The 13131-nt window shown below is 40.2% G+C and overlaps 1 long non-coding RNA gene across 1 annotated transcript in view; it reads left to right on the forward strand.

Moving 5' to 3' along the window:
- The first annotated feature begins 979 nt into the window (after window positions 1-979).
- Window positions 980-13131, forward strand: part of LOC105479603 (uncharacterized) — a 60088-nt gene continuing 47936 nt past the window's right edge. The window contains exon 1 of the long non-coding RNA XR_985990.2: window positions 980-1166. This is a non-coding gene — a long non-coding RNA (uncharacterized lncRNA). The remainder of the gene's footprint in view (window positions 1167-13131) is intronic.

The raw sequence follows: 13131 nt of genomic DNA on the forward strand, positions 1-13131 counted from the left end.
CTGTATTTTCCCTTTGAAAGTGCCACAGAACCAAAACGTGAATGTTAGTAAAAAAATTTTACAAGTGGATATTTTTATCTACCTTATTTCTGCTCTCACTAAAATCCTACTTAAACCGGGCGCGGTGGCTCAAGCCTGTAATCCCAGCACTTTGGGAGGCCGAGACGGGCGGATCACGAGGTCAGGAGATCGACACCATCCTGGCTAACACGTTGAAACCCCATCTCTACTAAAAAATAGAAAAAAACTAGCCGGGCGAGGCGGCCGGGGCCTGTAGTCCCAGCTACTCGGGAGGCTGAGGCAGGAGAATGGCGGGAACCCGGGAGGCGGAGCTTGCAGTGAGCTGAGATCCGGCCACAGCACTCCAGCCTGGGTGACAGAGCGAGACTCCGTCTCAAAAAAAAAATAAAAAATAAATAAATAAATAAAAATAAAATCCTACTTAAAAATTCATTAGAATATAAATCATACATAAGACGCTTCTCTATTATTATCCTCAAAGTTTAACTGAATTGCATCATGGAAAATTTTCCAAAATGGAATACCAGTTATTCAAAGCTCCCTTCCATCATACCCTCACACCATATTTCCCCAGACACTACCGGACAAATAAAATAGGTAGCCAGAGCAATTATAAAAAGCCAGGTCAAAGAAACAAGTCCCTGCCCTACCTTTTCTTTTTTTTTTTTTCCCGACACGGAGTCTCACTCTGTCGCCGGGCTGGAGTGCAGTGGCGCGATCTCTGCTCACTGCAAGCTCCGCCTTCCGGGTTCGCGATCTCGGCTCACTGCAAGCTCCGCCTTCCGGGTTCACGCGTTCACGCCATTCTCCCGCCTCAGCCTCCTCCCAAGCAGCTGGGACTACTGGAGCCTGCCACCACACCCGACTAATTTTGTATTTTAGTAGATTCGGGGTTTCATCGTGGTCTCGATCTTCTGACCTCGTGATCCACCCGCCTCGGCCTCCCAAAGTGCTGGGATTACAGGCATAAGTCATCGCGCCCGGCCCCCTCCCCTACCTTTAGAAAGCTGAAAGTGTGCTGGAGAAGAGACAACTCACAGAAGCCTGGGAGTGCCCTTGGCAAGGATATCCTTCCCCAGAGAGTTCTGAGCTTCTCAAGCCATGCTTCATAACAGAAAATAAAGCCTGTTGAATTTTTATGATCGGTAAGAATATTACAAAATACAATGAATTTTTATTTCTACCTGTTATATTAAGATGCACGTTTCAACTTATTTCACGTTGTAATACAATCGATGTGGCTTAATTCTTCATTGTTTAGTAGTTACCTCTGGATGGTTAATCGTATTTCCCTCTCAACTGCAAATTCTTTGAAAACAGAGAAGGCATTGTCTTCTCTTCTTACACCTTATTAACATGTTGCTCCCTCACCTCTGAACCGCACAATTTCTATACTTATTTAAGTACACTTGCTCCTTCTCCTCCATGACTTCTTGAAAAGGCAATGTGGACTCCACAGTGTATGGCTAAGGGTCTGGAGAAAACATCTAGTCCAGCTGCAGACCCTTGGGTGTTTATTACTATTGTTGATGATTTTGACGGTATTCCTTCCTCCTTTGAATGTTCCCATTTCAGGCAGTTTTGTCTATGAATAGGATCTACCTCCCGGAGCCAATGATTCCAACAGGATTCTTTACTTATGTCAGTGAACTTAAATTTTAAAAATCTGTTTTCATAGAAGGTTCGCAGTTTTTTCCCATTAAGAATGTAGGCTATATTATCTCTAGTGTAATCCACAAAAGAAATCAAAGGTATTTTCATACCGTGTTACAATTGTGGCAGACAGAGCCAGTATTGTTTAGGCATTGTGTAATTACGGTAATTATTATGTCTGTCATTAAATCTTGGTACTAAAAGAGAAGCTCATATATTATCTTATGAATTTGTATTTATTTTAATATGTTAATTCTATCAATAGGATGGTTTTTGTTTTTAGGCCTGCTGGTTTTGTTTTTGCATTGGCACATATTCAGAGAAGGGCTGCTGAGGCTCTATCAGAAAACATTAAGTGACATTCAAGAACCATATTTGCTTCCACTTAGTTATTCCTGCCCCCTACCCCCACAATTCATTTCTAACTCCTCCTTCCTCTGTAAGTGATAAAACCCTTGATATAAAATGGACTTGTGAATGTTTCAAAGTGCCCAGGAAGAAGGCATTGGGCAGGCGGTTTCCAATGGAGGTGGTCCCAGGTAAGAGGTAGGAGGGAGACATGGCCCAGGTGGTAGCTTGCTTTCAAAATGGGCAGGGGAAAAGTGAATCCCTGCAGGCAAGCTGAAGGAGGAAGGAGGGGAGTATAGTGCACCGACTGGGAATCAGCCTCGTGGCCTGCAGAGCTGGAAGCTGTAAAGCTGATATCTTAATGGCCATAGCCTGGATGATAGGCATAGAATCTGTCGCCCCTACTTCAAAGACTGATGTGAGGAGAAAGAAATCGAAATCAGCAGGTGGTGGAAGAAATTCTGACTAAAAGGAATCACAGGGCTGTGTCCTAACTCAGCTGCTGTCTAGTTTGTGGGGGGTTGGCTTTAAAAATTATTTCAATAGGTTTTGGGGGGAACAGGTGGTGTTTGGTTACATGGATAAGTTCTTTAATGGTGATTTCTCAGAGTTTGGTGCACCCATCACCTAAGCAGTGTACACTGTACCCAATGTGTAGTCTTTTATCTCTCACCCCACTCCCATCCTTCTTCCAAATACCCAAAGCTCACTGTATCATTCTTATGCCTTTGCATCCCCGTAGCTTAGCTCCCACTTATGAGTGAGAACATACGCTGTTTGGTTTTCCATTTCTGAATTACTTCACTTAGAATAATGGTCTCCAGGACCAGCGCGGTGGCTCACACCTGTAATCCCAGCACTTTGGGAGGCCGAGGTAGGTGAATCACGAGGTCAGGAGTTCGAGACCATCCTGACCAACATGGAAAAACCCTGTCTCTACTAAAAATACAAAAAAATAAATAAAATTAGCCAGACTCACTATTCACAATAGCAAAGACTTGGAATCAACCCAAATGTCCATCAGTGACAGACTGGATTAAGAAAATGTGGCACATATACACCATGGAATACTATGCAGCCATAAAAAAGGATGAGTTTGTGTCCTTTGTAGGGACATGGATGCAGCTGGAAACCATCATTCTTAGCAAACTATCACAAGAACAGAAAACCAAACACCGCATGTTCTCACTCATAGGTGGGAACTGAACAATGAGATCACTTGGACTTGGGAAGGGGAACATCACACACCGGGGCCTATCATGGGGATGGGGGAGGGGGGAGAGATTGCATTGGGAGTTATACCTGATGTAAATGATGAGTTGATGGGTGCTGACGAGTTGATGGGTGCAGCACGCAACATGGCACAAGTATACATATGTAACAAACCTGCACATTATGCACATGTACCCTAGAACTTAAAGTATAATAATAATAAAAAATTAAAAATAAAAAATAAATAAATAAATAAATAAAATTAGCCAGACTTCGTGGTGGGTGCTTGTAATCCCAGCTATACAGGAGGCTGAGGCAGGAGAATTGCCTGAATCCCAGAGGTGGAGGTAGCAGTGAGCCTAGATCATGCCACTGCACTCCAGCCTGGGCGACAGAGCAAGACTCCATTTCAAAAAAAAAAAAAAAAAAGAAGACTTCAATTCTATCCAGGTTGCTTTAATGCTTTAAAGGAATTTTTAGCTACTAACATATAAATAATTAAATTAAGAACTGTCAGATGTTGGTCAAAGGGCACAAACTTTCAATTATAAGATGAGTAATTTCTGGGGATCTAATATACAGCATGGATGGTAATGGATGTTTTAATTGATTTGATTGTGGTAATCATTACACAATGTATCATATATCAAATCATTACATGGTACATGTTGAATATATAAAATTTGTGTTTGTCAATTTAATGTCTAAACATTTTTAAAAGATGATAGCATGGAAGAAAAATGAGAATACATTTTTAAAATTTCAAGCTAAATGTATTATCTGTCACAGGGTAGATTCTAAAAAATTGTTTGTGGAATTAAAAAAATGGACCTGTTTTTGTTAGAAAAAAGAACTGTCAGTATTTAGGAAGGGAGACTTCCATGAAATTGCTATCATATTCCATTGTAATCCACTGTTTTGATCAATATTACAGGATGTAGATGTATTCATTGTGCAATACTGGAAATTATTCTTAGCTTATAACTATACTGTGGCTGGGAAAAAGATGTTCTTTAAAAAGTAAAACCTGTAAGTGATCTACTCCATATCAATACTGTGTCTTCTTTTTGTTTTTTCTAATTATTCCGTGAATACCCATTTTTCCTTTCTCCAGGCTGCTTCTGTCACATCAATGACAGTTAGCAGGCCACCCATTTATTTAAAAGTTTAAATAAATGCACCAGCCCAGGCTACTTCCATTGCTCGCTGCCAATTTTTTACTAATTAATTACTAGTTTTTTTACTAATTAATTACTAATTCAGTTGTCAGCTGAATTAGTCTCTCAATGTGGCTATCCGATGTGAGAAATCAGATATCAGCTGATATTGTAAAATAACGGACACATTGTTTGAAAGACACATTTCTATATAAATGTAAAACGCCACAGAATTAAAGGAAAATCAACCGACCTATAGATGACAAAGTCCTGCTGCTGACAATGCTATGCATTTTCTCAAAGGCTTGCTCATAATAGTTCAAACATCAATTGCATACTCATGTACTTTCACAATCACAGAATGTTTATTACCACAAACATCTTTTAGTTTCTTTTCACTGAGTAAAAGTTTCCATAATCACAACTGTAAAAATTTGACATTACATTACTGTGTTTCTGAAACTACTGTTTCAGTTAATGATAGAGATATCACGATTTGTCTAAAAGGCTTGCATCTTTACACTGAGGAGTCACTGAAATATCTTTTTTTTTTTTTTTTTTTTTTTTTTTTTTGAGGCGGAGTCTCGCTCTGTCGCCCAGGCTGGAGTGCAGTGGCGCGATCTCGGCTCACTGCAAGCTCCGCCTCCCGGGTTCCCGCCATTCTCCTGCCTCAGCCTCCCGAGTAGCTGGGACTACAGGCGCCGCCACCACGCCCGGCTAATTTTTTTGTATTTTTAGTGGAGACGGGGTTTCATTGTGTTAGCCAGGATGGTCTCGATCTCCTGACCTCGTGATCCGCCCGCCTCGGCCTCCCAAAGTGCTGGGATTACAGGCTTGAGCCACCGCGCCCGGCCTGAAATATCTTAAAGTTAACAGCGTTCAGAGCATCTAGTAACTAGTTTATCATTCACACTAAGCCCATATTCTTTGTGTATATATAGTCTACTCAACGCCTTACATATGTATATAAAACATCCACTTTATGATACCAATCTGAACCAGCATATTATATCTAATTTGGAACATCATCGAATTATAAATCTTTCTTGTTGGGATGGAAGTGCTAAGTTACCTTAAGGTCGTTTCTCAAGAGCTTGGTATTCTTATATCAAGATCAGAAGCGGCAGCAACCATATAGCACTGGCTTGTACATCATTAAAACCAAAAATGGAATTGAATTAGTTGCCCAAATGGAAAAATCAGAAGTTTCACAACCCCCTCTCCCACACACAATCACGTTCTCATACTGTCTTTTTCTGCCTAATTTTATTGGTACTGACAAATAATAATTGTATATATGTATGAGGGTACAATATAATGCTTTCATCCATGTATGCACTGTGTAAAGAGCAAATCGAGCTACTTAACCTATCTATTACCTGACATACTATCTTTTCTTGAAAATCCAGGATCTCTTGATAAAGGTGACCTTCATCCCACCACGCTGCTATTATCCAGAGGTTAGTGGCCCTGTCATTTCTCTCTTTTGGAGAGTAGGCAATCCAAGGTGTTCAGTTTTTCTCTCATATCCTGATTTCAAAAATACAGGTATTTTTGAAAAAAAAAGTCTTACAATTAAGAAAAAAATAATATTTATTCACAATACAGAAATGAGGATATATAAATAGGAAAAGGTTAGGTGGGGTGACTGAAAAGTCACGCAGCTAATGCTGGGAATAAATGAAGATCCTGTGACCACTGATTCTATGCTTTTACCGGAAACTTGCTTTTATAATTGAAAAGGTACTTCCAAGTCAGAGTCCAAAATCTTTTAATTTTAGAGTTTATGCTCTGTTATTTGTAGAACCTTCATAACTGCCATCAAAACATATTGGAGTTTATTTTTTAGGGACACCCAGACATCTGCAGCTAAGAAGAAACCAAGGACTCATCAGTCAAAATTAAGAGCTTGAGCTTTGGAGTCAGGCAGATCTGGATTTAAATATTAATTCTCTTGTTTATTGTCAGTGCAACCAGAACAATCTTCTGAAACTTAAAGTTACTTTCAACTGTTCCTATTTTCCTATCTTTGAAATAAATTCATAATTGAAACTCTTGTCATCCCCTCCATTACCGTCCTACTCCCCAAACCCGCCCAACCCTCTCTACCCTAATTCACTTGCCCGAATTGTTCCTGTGCCTCCTGACCAGTCTCACTGCTCAAAATTTGCCAACGACTTTACATTTCACTCAGAGTGAAAGAGAAAGTTCTTACTAGGATGCATTAGTAAAAAGCCATATGGGATGTGCACGCCTGACTCACATTCCCTTGTTATTTCCCTGATCTCGCCCTCTGCTATGCTGCCTCCTGCTGACTCTACTTACTCTTTTGTTTCTTTTTCTTTTCTATAGAAATAGGGGGTACCTATGTTGCCCAGGCTGGTCTTGAACTCCTGGACTCAAGTGACCTTCCTGCCTTGGCCTCTCGAAGTGTTGAGATTACAGGCATGAGCCACAGCCCCTGGCCCGACTCTACTTATTCTAGCCACACCATATTTGCTGCTATTCCTTGAACACCTCAGGCACATTCCTTCCTCAGGGCCTCTGCACTTGCTGCTTTGAATTATTTACTTCAGTTATCCTTCCTTCAGTTGTCTACATGGCTGCTATTTTCAGGGTATTACTCAAAAGTCTCTTTTACAGGGGGTGACCTAACTCGTATGCATAACATTTCAATTCCTTTCATACTCTTTCCATCCCCTTCCTTGTTTAATTTTTTTTGCCAAAGCTTTTCCACTATCCAATATGCTATATGTTTTAGTTATTTAGCTTGTTTACTATCTGATTTGTCCCCAGTGGGATATAAACATCATAAATCAGGATGTTAGTTTGTTAATTATCACAGAGTCCAGAATAGTGCCTGTTACACAGAAGCACTCCATCAGTTCTTATTGATGAGCAAATAAATGAAGAAATAAACCTCTCTGAATCCAGGAATCCCTCAGGATAACCCTCATGAGGTTGTTATAATATTCGCTCTAGATAATACTTGTAAAGAGTTGAGTATAGTACCTGTATATATTGGGTTAAATGAAATCAGTTGTTAACATTACTTTCCCTTGTTTCTTTTTACTTTATAAAATGTGGCTACTAGAAAATTCAAAACTGCATATGTGGCTTGTGTCTGTGGTTTGAAGTATATTCCTATTGGATGGCACCTGTGAGATTCCATGTAAATTCTCTGACAGCAGAGATCTAAGTGCACAGTGGGATAGGAGCCAGATCATATAGAAAGTTGAGAAAGGCAAAGCTTGATGAAAGAAGGAGGGGAGAGGGAAGGAATTCCATCATCAGGGGTATGGCAAGAAGCAGATGGCAACAGACAGCCATATAGAGAGGGCCACATTGTGACAGGTAGTTACGTCCAGTCAAGACTCACAACTAGTCCAAAGGAGACCCTACAGGGTGGGAACATAAGAGGGGGAAACAATACCTTGACCTCATTCTCCTCCCTTACTCTGATGTCATTGGGTCCTCCCCACTGCCACAGTCAAGAGGAAGCCAGAGGAAAGGAAGGCCTCTGGGGTTTTTTCTATGTCAAAGTCAGCCTCACCAGCAGAGGTATGGAAGGAGACAGAATAAATCTTGGGGAGCCAAAAGGAAGTATCCAGCAAGAGGGTGCTTATTTTGTTCAGTCTGCCCTTAATTTCCTCATGTATGATGTCAGCTCCTCATGCATGCAGGTGCTGAACAGAAACATCTCAATATGCTTCTGAATGAGCCTATAACATTGGCATGTGAGTACATATTTGGTGGCAGCCAATAATAATAAAATCACAATTCCATGCCAAATGCAGTTCATACCATCTCTCTCAGTCTTGGACTGATTCCTCTATATATAATAACTGTGGGGAGTACAGTGTTTGTCTCGTAGGTGGCTACAAGTGAAAATGCTCTACTCTGTTGAGTTTCTACAAGGCTACTTTACCATTCATCAGAGGATGTACGAGTGTTCTGTCAATATTAATTCTCAGAATAGTCATAGTTAAAGCCTCCTGTCCCTTCTCCCAAGTTCCGGCTGAGAAACTGCTAGAGCATCAGAAGCAGTAAGTGGCCTGCACAAAGACACGTTGCAAACTGCTATCAGGGTGGTGATTAGAATTTCAAGTTCCTGACTTAAGCTTAGACAGGTTGACTGCTTGGTGCCTCCTGAGAGAAACTGCAGCTGGCTGGCAACTTTGGCAGAATGTAGTAAGGTCTGGCTTAATCTCAGTTTCCCGAAGAATTTCCCATGGGAATCTAGGACCCTCAGTGGAGCAGACCTTTGACTGAGCTAATTATAGTAGGCCTGGTCCAAAGCACCTCCCAGTAAAAAGCAGCCCTCCCAGGAGATTGAGTGGTTTGTTTCATTGTACTTTCCTTGCTGCCATTTCTTTGATAAAGTCACACACTGATCTGCAGCTAAACACATTGCTGTTTAGGGGAAATCACGAATTAATGAAATGTGCTTCCGCATTTATTGCTACATGGAAAATGTGTTGTACCAGTGAGCAGAAACACTGCGGTGATTACAGTTAATAGAATCAGGGCTCCCTGATGTTTCCCTCAAACCGTCCTTGTTCGCATGGCTACGGAAGTACTCTGCCAATATAGAACTTCTGACACTGGGGAGCTCAAACCTAGGGATGACTCTGATAAGAACTAATTTCCATCATTATCTATCATTATCTCCTCAGAAAATTTATTCATTTAATGTCTGGTGTCTCTTAACACAAGTCTATTTCTTAGCATCTGTGTCAAAATAACTTAAAATAAAAGAATGGCAAACCACGTCAAAGTTACTGTTCATCCATCCATGCCAGTTAGCAGTGAATAGATCAAAGGTGCTGATCTAAAGTTCCTGAAGAGAAAAGGACAAGCAAATGCTATTAGGCAAACAAAGAAAGCACTTTTCAATTTAAATGAATACATTAACTTAGCTTTTGTTATGTAAGAACTAATTCTTCCTTTTAAAGAATGAGGCAAAATTATGTAGAGCCTCCTCTGAATGGTTATTATAGAATATGTAGGGATATAAAAAAAGTTTAGAGATAGTCTTGCTCTCAAGATGATGGCAGTCTAATGGGAAGGATGGTTTTTGAAGTAGTCGACAATTTTATATTGAGGCAGCAACGCGTAAAGCTCCCTGGTAGATGCCAGTGATACCACAGGAAACCGACTGTCCTTGCCCTCAAGGTGCTAACAATCTAGGCTTGGATATGTATATTTTAAACTAAATAGGAAAGCTGTCTTAGGAAAGGAACCATGCAAACAGACTCAGATGGAAATTTGCATGGTTTATTGGACAGTGTAATGGTGAACAAATCCTATAGAGAAATGAAGGAAGCAGAATTAGATAAAATGAAACAGTTGGTATAGCTGATCTCACAAGCTTGAACTGGAATAACCCTTCAGAATTGTCCCAAATTGAGACAAGGGACCATGCCCTGGAGAGGGGTCTTAAACACTAATGAGGTAGCTCCCTTCATGGGAGCAAAGTTCAGAGAAGTTCATAGCTGCGAGCCTTCAGTGATATATCTACTTGGCAGCTGGTTGTAGCTTGTCTAGAAGACCAGAGCTGGGGAGCACACCGTCAGATGCAGTGTGGTTGGAACCTTCTTGCTTAAATCCACTTGTTTCTCACAGTATGTTCATTCCCTCCGTGAACAGCTTGTCTGATTGGTTGGTCTCCTTTCCTGATGAAATTTACAAGAGGAAACTCACTGGGATAAACTGTGGTTTCTCTTATGGCATCTGGTCTTTACCTCTCATGTGAGCTCCTGTTCGCCACATCCTTCTGGGCCCATAGCAGCTGCACTCGTGCATTGTGCCAAATTCAGGAGGGAAATACCAAGAGTCTCCTCCAGTGAATGACCAAAAGTCAAAAGCAGTCTTTGCTGTCCCTTCCTGTAACAGCAGTCTCATATCCTCCTCTTGATCAGGGTCCCCTGCTAATTTGTTGAGTCCCTTCCTTGTCTCTGTATCTCTTGATATGAGAGCACAAAGTGACTAAATAGCAGCCAAAGCTGTAAGTTCAAAGGGAATTTTCCCATGCCCTTTAGACCACAGAACCTAAAGTTACTGAAACAAGGAGCTCACATTCCCAAGTAAGTTACTGGGATGTATGATTCATCCTGGCGGATGATGTCCCATCCTCACAAATAATTCTGTCCTTGCTCATATCTCAACTTCACCTTGAACAGTTATTCCATCACTCACCAGGCTGGTGGCTTCTGAGTGCGTAGTGTGTTTTAGAACCAGGAGATACAATAGCCAGGTACATACTGTCTCACTTCTGCTATAAAGTTGGTGACTCTAGTTCAATACAATGTCAGTGGCTTTATCTTAACACTAAAAATATGTCTTCCAGCATTGTTCCTTTTATTATTGAGTTGACTATTTTTGACGATTTTCATTTTCATATCATTTTAGAATCACTGTGTCAATTTATACACACATGCACACACAGGCTGATGCAATCTAAAGAAAATTAGATTGATCATAAGTAATAAAACCTGAAGATCAACTGGGGAAAAAGGACATCTTAACAATACTGAATTGTCCAATCCGTAAGCATCATACATTTCTTTTTCTATTTAGGTCTTTACTTTCTCTCAATAACATCTGCTAGAGGTTTTGTGTATCTTTGTTTCTGTATATTTTAAGTATTCTATGTTCTTGATAGGGTATCTTTTTTCATTTTATTACCTATTTTAATGTATCTGCTATATAGAAACATAATTATTTCATGTTGACCAAATTTTCAATAAACATGTTAACTTATCACATCTAATAATTTAAAAATCCTTTTGGATTTTTATATAAATGTGTGTAATGCATGAATATTGACAATTTTACATCTTTCTTTTCTACTTTTATAGATTATTTTCTCCTTAATTTACCCCACTGGCTCAGATCACCAAGACAATTAATGAATAAAAGTAGTAAGAATGAACATTTTTATCTTAGTCACAATCTCAAAGAAATAGGTTTTAAAATTTTGCCATTCAATATGATGTTTGCTGCAGAGTTTGTAGCAATCTTTTGTCAGATTTAGAAAGTTCCCTTCTATTCCTAGTTCACTAAAATATTTTATTATAAATGTGTATTAAATCTTATCAATTGATTTATCATGTCTTTTGAGAAGATTATATGCTTTTTCTCTGTTATTTTGTGAATGTAATTCATTAGATTTGTTTATCTTTTTAAATAATATAAAATCTTGCATTCTTGAATAAACATACCTAGGTATACCCAATGACATACCAGGAAAGATTTCTGAGCTTTGACATGAGTATAAGGAAATTTTGCACATGGGAAAGACACACATAATTGTGGCCAATAAAATAAACTATGACAGATTGAATCCTGGTCCCATTTCTCCTCGCTCAACTTCCTGCCCTATCATAGTAATTTTATTTTTTTATATTTTCTATTTTTGATACAAGGTCTCATTCAGTTGCCCAGGCTGGAGTACAGTGGCATGATCTCCTCTCACTGCAGCCTCCATTTCCTGGGTTCAAGCCATGCTCGTGCCTCAGCCTCCTGAGTAGCTGGGACTACAGGTGTGTGCCACCACATCCAGCTAATTTTTGTATTTTTAGTAGAGATGGATGTTTGTCATGTTGGCTAGGCTGATCTCTAATTCCTGACCTCAGTGATCCACCCTCCTTGGCCTCTCAAAGTGCTGGGATTACAGACACAAGCCATCATGTTTGACCTGTAGTAGTAATTTTCACCATAGTTTCCATGGCCTCATTGATGATAGAGAGAACTTGCCAATACCTTTGGACTTTGCCAGGACTTTGACTTTGGTGAATGGGTTTTAGTAGAGGTGATATGGGATTTTTTTCATAAGAGATGGGGTCTTGCTGTGTTGCCCAGGCTGCAGTGCAGTGGTTATTCACAGGGGCATCCACTACTGATCAGCAGAGGAGTTTTGACCTGCTCTGTTTCCAGCCTGGGCCATTCCACACTCTCCAGGCAACCTGACTGTCCCCTGCTGAAAAGTCATCATATTGATTCCAAACTTAGTGCAGATACTTGATCAGCATGGTGCACTACAACCCAGAACTGCTGGACCCAAGCAATCCTCCTGTCTCAGCCTTTTGAGTAGTTGGGACTATAGGTGCCCACCACTGCTCCCAGGCTGATATGGAAAAAAATTTGAAATGCGTTTGTATGACTGATTTTGCTCACTTGTGCTTCTGTCATTCCCAAAGAATAACATAGTATTCTATTGCCCATTCAGCTGGGGTTGCAGTACAAAATAGGTAGAGCAGGGCCACCTCTGTTGATGTACAGCCATGCAACCTAAAGCGGAAGTACCTCAGCTGAACTCCAGACACACAGGCTTAGGTAGAACCACCCAATCAACTTGTAGATGTTCAAGGAAGAAATAGAAGCCTGTTGTTGGATGCTTCTGTGATTTATGGGTGCTTATCATGCACTATAATGGTATGTATAGCTGACTAATACATTTGGGATGAGTGACAACTTTTTTTTATTGAATACCATACATTGGATATGATATCTAAAGATTCTAGATGATTGGATTTTCCTCCATGGAGGATTTACTCTACCCTTTGATATGCACTTAGCCTTGAGGCAAGTCTTCTGAGCCGAATAAGGGACTGGGTTAATCTTGGGCTGAAATACATCTTTTGAAGGTTCTCTCTACCACTGATTTACTCCTAATGTGAAGCCCTTCAGGTTTCCAATAACAGTTTTGTGTGTTTACCAGGATTTCTCCTCCTTGGCA

Source organism: Macaca nemestrina, chromosome 2, assembly GCF_043159975.1.
Source record: "Macaca nemestrina isolate mMacNem1 chromosome 2, mMacNem.hap1, whole genome shotgun sequence".
Classification (NCBI taxonomy): domain Eukaryota; kingdom Metazoa; phylum Chordata; class Mammalia; order Primates; family Cercopithecidae; genus Macaca; species Macaca nemestrina.